Source organism: Ornithorhynchus anatinus, chromosome 7 (genome assembly GCF_004115215.2).
Source record: "Ornithorhynchus anatinus isolate Pmale09 chromosome 7, mOrnAna1.pri.v4, whole genome shotgun sequence".
Lineage (NCBI taxonomy): Eukaryota > Metazoa > Chordata > Mammalia > Monotremata > Ornithorhynchidae > Ornithorhynchus > Ornithorhynchus anatinus.
The window spans coordinates 13,130,658-13,139,127 of NC_041734.1; the positions used below are offsets into that span (position 1 = coordinate 13,130,658).

An 8,470-nucleotide genomic window follows, 5' to 3' on the forward strand; every position below is an offset into this window, starting at 1 on the left:
AAAGAGCAGAAGCTTGTATCAATAAACATGTTATTCCAAGTGGTTGGAGGGGAAGATTCTACCCTGCAAAATTCCTTCCAACCACCATGTGATGAGACAAAAACAAACCCCAAACAGCTAAGATGAGGACCACTTACCAATGGAAGAGAAACTGAGAACTTCGACATTATTCCTACACATAGCGCTTGTCTCTGACAAGAATAGTCCCATACCTCAAGTCTGGAAATGGGGGTCCAAACTTTCCAGAAAGAACATCATGGAGGCAGAGGGGCTGGAAAGCTACGAGAAAGCCAAATGTTCGGTCTCTTGGATTGATTTTTTGCAGAATGCTTTAATATTCTGTAAACTTCAGGATTGCACAATCCTCTGTTAATGACCTGAATGAAGTCTTTTATATATAACCAGCTAGGACCTGGGTATGGTCCACGGTCTGAATAGTTGCTTACATATTTTGACCCTAGGTTGGCTCAATTTAATAGCTGTGGTTGTGTCTTCTCTTTCACAGTCCCGTCTGTTACTCGAGACCCTCTGAGACAAGTGACAGAGGCAGGGTGTCAAAATGGGATTTGCATGGAAACAGAAAATCAGATCCCTCCAGGACCCTGTGAACAAACACACCCCACGATGGGTTAACAAGAGGCATTCTCTAGGGCTGCAAATGATGTGCAGGCAAGCCTGCTCATTGACTGCAATACAAACATGTCTTGCTGAATCTGAGATGTCTTCGCTTTTCATCTGGATCCCATTTCAAAGAGGCAAAAGAGTTCTTCCTCCTGACCCTGGGCAAAGGGAGGAGGGAGGATGCCAAGGAAATGTTCTACCTTCCAAACCCTCCTCTGAAAAAGGGCTTTTCCTCTGGATTCAAGAATGTATCTCCTGCCATCCGTAGGCCTGGTGCTGACACCTGATCCTGAACTGCTTGACAGCTCGATCTTTCCTTCTTTGTTGGGGAGAGAGCCTGGTCTTTAGCTGGCAGCCAGGGGCCACAGGATTTGAAGACAAATTACAGGTCAGAGATCAGCCCTGAGTAGGCTTACAGGAGTGGATTCATACACTTGATGCAAACACAGGTTCCCTTATCAAGGATCCTGGGAGTATTTATGCACTCAAAGATTATAACCCCATCCCACAGCTGGAGGAGAGTATGTTACAGATGACAGAGAGGCTGGGCAGCTCCAAACACACCAAACAAATCCAACACACCAACTTAAGTACCCACCCTGGATTCCACATGGCAAAACATCTTAACTGTGGTATATGTTAAGTTCTCCCTGTACAGCCAAGCAGTGCATTAAGGGCCAGGGTAGATATGAAATCATCAGGTCCACACTCTTTGTCCCACACAGGCTCACAGAATAAGAGGGAAGGAGAAAAAGTATCAAATCTCTATTTTACAGACAATGGAACTAAGGCCCCAGGAGTTAAGCAACTTTCCCAAGACTACAATTAGAACCCAGGTCTCCTGATTTCCCAATCTGTGCTTTTTCCACTAGGCCACTATTTCTCTGTTTTAAACACCCCTAAAGTCCAGTAATCCCTATCTCAGAACCACAGCAAAGAAAATGAAAGACTAAGTGGATTATTTGGCCTGTTCTTCCTTTGGATTCTTGGATACCAGATTAGAACTGCTGCCTATCCACAAGATCATTTCCCTCATTCAGAAGTAGAAAGCCTCACTCATCTAAGATCTTAGCCCCTGAACCCTAATGTAGACAACACCTGCTGTGTCCCTCTCCCTCTAGGGTCATTTCCCAGCTGAGGAGTTTTCCCCACAACTAAGTAGCACCATTCCTAGACCCAGGGCCCCCCTGTGATTAGCTATGTTGCTGATGGAGGCACCAACTAATAATAACAATGATGGTATTTGTTAAGCGCTTACCCTGTGTCAAGCACTGTTCTAAACTCTGGGGTATATTCAGGTTGGACATGGTTCCTGTCCCATATGGAGCTCACAGTCTTAATTCTCATTTTACAGATGAGGTAACCAAGGCACAGAGAAGTGATTTGCCCAAGATCACAGAGCAGACAAGTGGAGGGGTCAGAATTAGAACCCAGTTCCTTCTGACTCCCAGTCCTTGGTCTTCAACCCAATTTACTTTTCCTCAGAAATGGGGTTATTGGGTAAGAGTTCATTCCTTTTCTAGCCACTTCTGAGGTTTTCTTCTTCCCCTTCCCATATGTGACCCTATCTTGAGGGAATTTGTCTGTTATATTGTCGTGTGGTCCTCTCCCAAGTGCTCAATCAGTGCTCAGTAAAAAATAATTGACTGACACTACTCCAGTTCTTGTTCGGGGGCCCGGGAGAGAGAGGAATTTAATCCCAACTGCTCCATGCTGACACAGCTGAAGTCAGTGGCAAACGTAGGGCAAAACTAACATGCATTTTGTTTTTGCCTGTCAACCACCTCCACAGATTGTGAATAACTGACTAGACTCAAATTGTTACTGTGTTCCTAACTGAATTCACAGAGGTTCCCTGATCCTGCCCAAGGGAACAAAGCAGATTCATTCATTCCAAATGAAAAGAGATTAGAATGAAGAGCAAAGTACATCTGTTTCTTTGCTCCAGATTTCCTTCCACTTATCATGGAGACGAAGCAAGAAGGTGAAATACCCACAGAAGACAGAGCAGAAGAGGCACGGGGAAAATAACCAAGAGAAAACTGCACTACATCCCCTCAACATCTATTCATTTGCCATTCGGAGCCATATGGAGGAACATTCATTTTTCTTGCATTACCAAATGCCTTCTCTGAGAGGCCTCTGGGAATTTTTTTTTTTTTAACTGGAGACACCATTACCCTCTGGCACGTCAACATAAGCAACTTTCTGATCCTCCCACGTTCAAATGCCTACTGGAACAGGTGTATGGTCCCCAGTAGGCCCACCACTCAGAATTATTCAAGGCCAAGAGCGGAAGTGAATTCCAGAGATCCACACCCTCGGTGGAATATGCTCAATGCTAGCCCATAGTGGAATGGAGAGGGAGTGGAAAGGGAGGGGAGAATTCCAATTGAAAGAGCTTAGAGAAGGAGAGAGAGGCTGTCACAAAAGATAGAGTCTGATGAAACTAAGATGCAAAGCAGGTGAGGTTTAGAATGCCAAGTCACAGCTGGATGTGGGATTTGTGTGTTCTGTCCCATAAAAACCAGTTTTAATTATTGCTACTATTGCCTAGTCACCCAACCTTTTAACAAAAGAGTTTGGGTGTTTATTTGATCCTGATTGATAAGAGAGCAAGAGGAAATGCCTTCTCCAGGCTAAACAGGCAAGGTTTCTTGTGGTTATTTCACTTTGATCCATCCCTGGATTAAGGCTGTTTTCTTTCCCTCACACTGGTTCAGAAGTTGGGGCTGACACACTGGGTTAGCCCCCCAAAACAGGCTGGAAAAATGACCCTGTATTGCAAAGCCTCCACAACCTCCTAGAGTACAGATTAGGTCAACAAATCCTTGGGAGGCTAGAGCAGCTTTCTGGTTTCAACTCAATGCTCAGAAGCAGGGTTGGGTAAAACTTCAGAGGGCCACTACCCTCTGACTGCTACTTCTAGGCACCCTCGATCACATTCACAGCCTGAATTCTGTCCCAGGGCAGGCACATCACACTGCCAAGTAATCCTCAAACCAAAACATCTATTCTTTGCTTTAAGGAGCTTGGCAAAATTAGGGGTGCTTTTGGAGTTTCACTCCCAGCTTCTAGGAAGAGTGGGTGTTTTACACTTCAGTTTCTCTTCTCCCCTGGGGACACTGCAGCTGAAGCAATCTCCTTCTCCCAATTAGCTAATGCTCTCCCTGTTTCTTGGGGAATCACATAATTAGGGCAGCACACCAAGCCCTGCAACAAAGCATACAACTTCATGTAATTCAGTGTACAACTTCACACAGCTCACTCCCAGAACACAGCAAACATACCAAAGAAGGATAAAGAATTGTCAGATGAAGCTTGGTTTATTCTCTAACATAACTTCCTCACTTCCTTGGATAGTAGCTGTTTAGTTTGCTTATTATTATATCCAGGGGAAAATTTCCAATTTAACTTTGTTTTCCCTATTCATGAAAGAACATTTCTTTTTTTTTTTTCCATTGATCAGCTAGCAACCTAATGGTTTTCTGGCTGCTTTATACTGTACCCAGTGGCTTTCTCTCTCTCTCTTTAAATAGTTAGTTAAGCACCACGTGTTAAGCACTGCACTAAACACGGGGTAGATACAAGACAATCAGGATAGACATAGCCCCTGTCCTTCATGAGCTCACAGTCTAAGAAGGAGAGGTGCCCAGGGTCAGGCCCTTTCTGGGTGCAGAGTAAAGTCAAGAAAGGTAGTCCTATCCCAGATTGAAAAATCAATATGCCTATCTCCACTCTGTCAACCCACTCCTTGGCTGGTGCTAGAATTTCTCAACTAAAAAGGAAGCCAAAGGCTTGCTTTAGGTCTGGGATCTAGTTAACAAATTTCACGCTAATGCTTTGAAAGGATGCAACACTGGGATCCTAATTCCATAGTGTGGCCTAGTGGAAAGAGCCCAGGCCTGGGAGTCAGAAGGACCTGGGTTCTAATCCCTGCTCTGCCACTTGTCTGTTCTGTGACCCTGGGCAAGTCACTTAATGACTCTGTGCCCCAGTTTCCTCATGTGTAAAAGAGGGATTAAGACTGTGAGTCCTATGTGGGACATGAACTGTGTCCAACCCAATTAGCTTTTCTCTACCCCAGAGCTTAGTCAGCGGCTGGCACCTAGTAAGCACTTAACAAATAGCATTTAAAAAAGGTTTCTGAGGAATAGATGACTACAACTTCCTGTAGGTTCTGAAATTTGGACCAGCTTCATGCCATACCCAGATAACTCCTTCAACTTTTCTCGCAGCAGATACCTATGAGCCCTACTGTAACTTGAATGGCAACACACAATCCCCAAAAGCCAGATGGTAGATAACAGCCAGTCCCTAATCAAACATTGGTTTTGCTGTGCTCTTATTTTATGGCCAGCAGATATTAAGGGATGGGCATGGTCATGGAATGCTGGGAAATAACCGCATGCCATGCATGTCGGGCCAATCTCTTGTGATCATGGGATAGTACTCTTGGAGAAAAGGCACCGTAGCAGCTGTGAGGTGAAGAGGAAGAGCCACAAGTATCACCCTCTAAAAACAATGGTCATGGTCAAAAAACTAAAAAACCAAAAAACAGCCAGACTTCAGATGACTAGAGTGGAAAGGACTTCTCATGACACTTCATCCACTCTCATACACACACGTTACCATATTATTCGATGTCTCTTTAATTACTAAAAACAAGGGGTGTGAGTTCTTTAGGGGCTGGGAATGTGTCTACCAACTCTGCTCTATTGTATTCACCCAAGCACTTAGTACAGTGCTCTGCACATAATGAGTGCTCAATAAATTCAACTGATTGATATTTATCTGTAAAATACACTTTTGCCTACCACACCACCTTAACATATATGTCAGGTCACCAGCTAAACAAATTAGGCCAGGTTATTATTTGGTAGTGAACCTCTTCAGGAAAACCCAGGTGCTGTAGGAAGTGATCATTGATTCAATCAATAGAGTTTATTGAGCATCCACTGAAGGACACTGTACTAAATGCTTGCACCTTCAAATGTGGGATTTTTCTCTCCTTGAACCATACTCTTGAAGGCACCCAGTTGTTACCTGCACCTAGTAGGGAAGAAAGTATTTAGACTGTAAACTGTTTCTAGGTGGGACGGGGCAGAATGGGGAAACAGGGTGGGAAATGATGCTTTCAACCAATCCTCTCCATTTGAGAACAAAGTTTGATTTCTCTCATTCTGTATTGCATTTGACATCTACAAAACTTTTTTTATTCACGAGGCTGTTGACTCAGTGGAATAAGGCAGTTTGTAGCATACTCGGTTTGCTAATTATAGGAGAAAGGAAATATTTCAGTGCTGCTGCGGTGTAGGAGGGGGTTTCTTTCATTCCAGCATATCATTTCCTATTTGATGCTGTTTCAGATAGAGAGCTTTTCTGTTTCTCCTTCACACCTCCTACTCTTGGAATTGTGCGATCCATTATATACAGTTACTCTTTTGGCATCTCCAGTGATATAAAACTGAACATATATAGACTTTAGAGTGTGTTGCATGCTTAAGGAGGGTGGAGTGAGGGGACAGATGGATTGCTGCTGGATTATTCTTGCTAAATATTTTGTGAATGCAAGCAGTGGCCTTAACATTGGCCCTCTGAGTCAGAAGATCTGTGTTCTAATCCTGACTCTGCCAGTTGCCTGCTGTGTGATCATGGGCAAGTCACTTAACTTCTCTGTGCCTCAGTTTCTTCATCTGTAAAATGAGGATTAAATCCTACTCCCCCTACTTAAGACCTCTTGCCCCTGTGTAACCTAACAAAGGCTCTAGATTTTTCAAATAGCAATTTTTCTCCCTGCCCCCCAGTCTACTTAACTAGTTGTATTTGCATCACATGCCTGATTGTCTTGATTCTACCCAGTGCAGAGTACACAACTTGGCACGTAGTAAGCACTTAATACCACAGGAATTACATGAAAGAAGGTGAATTTCCGCCATCTCACTTAAGTCTCACTTCATTCAAAGTGAATCCTTACGAATCCACTTTGTAAGCAGTCAGAGGACCTGGGTTCTAATCTTGGCTCTGTCACTTGCCTACGTGACCTTGGGGAAGTCAACTTCTCTGTGCCTCAGTTCCTTCCTCTGCAGAATGGAGATTCAATACCTGTTCTCTCTCTTACTTAAATTGTGAGCCCCATGTGGAACTTATCTTGTATCTACCCCAGCACTTAGTTCTGTGCCTGGTACATAATAAGTGCTTAATAAATATTTTTAAAAATCCATTTTTTACTTTCTATTAGCCAAAGCAACAGAGAAGTGGGAGATCACAGAATCTGAAAAATCTATTTTGAATAATAATAGTATTTATTAAGCAATTATATGCCAGGCACTTTACTAAGCACTGGGGGGGGGGGGGGGAACAAACAAATCAGGTTGAACACAGTCCCTGTCCCACATAGGACTCACAGTCTTAATCCCCATTTTGTAGATGAGGGAGGCCCAGAGAAGTGAAGTGACTTTCCCAAAGTCACACAGCAGACAAGTTCATTTATTCTGCCAGTCATATCTATCGAGCGCTTACTGTGCGCAAAGCACAGTACTAAATGCTTAGGAAAGTACAATATAACAACAGACATTGCCTGGTCACAACGAGCTTGGTCTAAAAGGGGGAGATAGACACTAATATAAATTACAGATGTGAACATAGAGTCTGGAATTAGAACCCAGATCCTTCTGACTCCCAGGCTCATGTTCTATCCATTAGGCCATGCTGCTTCTGAACAGCAGCAACTCCTCCTGCTTCCAAAACCTTTCCCAGTGGGAGATAAGAAAATCTGAAAATTTATTAATAATCAGCTTGAACTCCTTCACAAACCTTTCCCAGAATTAATGGCAAAGAGTAAACGGACCTATTTTAATTTCCAGAACCTCTTCTCTTTCCTGCCAAAGAGCTTACCAGAGAAGGAAAGGAGGGGAAAGACTCCTAAATCCCAGAAAATCCACAATCCAAATAACCAACCTCTGAACAAACCTGAGTTGAAAGACTCACTGGATTCCAGGCAACTCCGACACTAAGCAGGATAGGCTACAAACTGCCTCAAACATCTTCACAATTCCAAATTCAAGAAACAACCTCAACTAGCAAGGAGGCCTATTTCATTCCTTTAGGGAAGAAGTACTAATTATTTTCGCAGATGTCTGGCAACAGCCTTCAAGAAGCCATCTGAGGGTCTAACTTGGTTTTAGTTAGTTTTTCTTACTATCAGAATTTTGGGAACGTGTTCGGGAAACACTGAGCTAGGAGCATTTTGACAGTGTTTCTCTGGCCAAATCCAGGAAGTAAAATGAGAGCAAACCTATTTAAAAAAAAGCCAAACAGCAGTGGGGGGGTGGGGGAGGGGAAGAGAGTACCTTTTTACCCCACTCAGATAAATGATAAAGTGAAACAATACCTTGAACGTGAACATGCAGCTTCATACTAATGCCGAAACTCTAAAAATAGCCACAGCAAGCCACTAGGCTAGATGGCAGGGGAATTATTTGATGATCACTTAAGTGAACTAGGCACCATCTCCCAAACCAGGCAATCCGCCCTAGGAAAGCTATTTAATGGTTCTCTGAGGCGGGGCACGTTTTAATAACCACGCCCTGAAGCAGCTCCCAGGTGTTGGGAAGCGCTCATCCTGATCACCTCTAATTGTCACACTTGGAATTTCGAGTTTCTCTATTTAAATGCAGCTTTAAGAAGGCGGTTTTCAGTCCTTTGCCTGCAGTTCCACCTGAGTTTAAGCTTCAGCTTTTGCAAACTATGGTGTATGCAATGTTTGACTTGCTTTATTTACTTGAAATTGGGAATGGGGAGGAGGGAGACCTCTTATCTGTCTCCCTTTTATCAGTTGGTAAATCAA

The 8,470-nt window shown here is 43.5% G+C and overlaps 1 long non-coding RNA gene across 1 annotated transcript in view; it reads right to left on the reverse strand.

The window, feature by feature from the left end:
• Positions 1-8,123, reverse strand: part of LOC114813332 — a 151,251-nt gene extending 143,128 nt beyond the window's left edge. Inside the window, exon 1 of the long non-coding RNA XR_003761052.2 lies at positions 8,015-8,123. This is a non-coding gene — a long non-coding RNA (uncharacterized LOC114813332). The remainder of the gene's footprint in view (positions 1-8,014) is intronic.
• Positions 8,124-8,470: the final 347 nt, after the last annotated feature.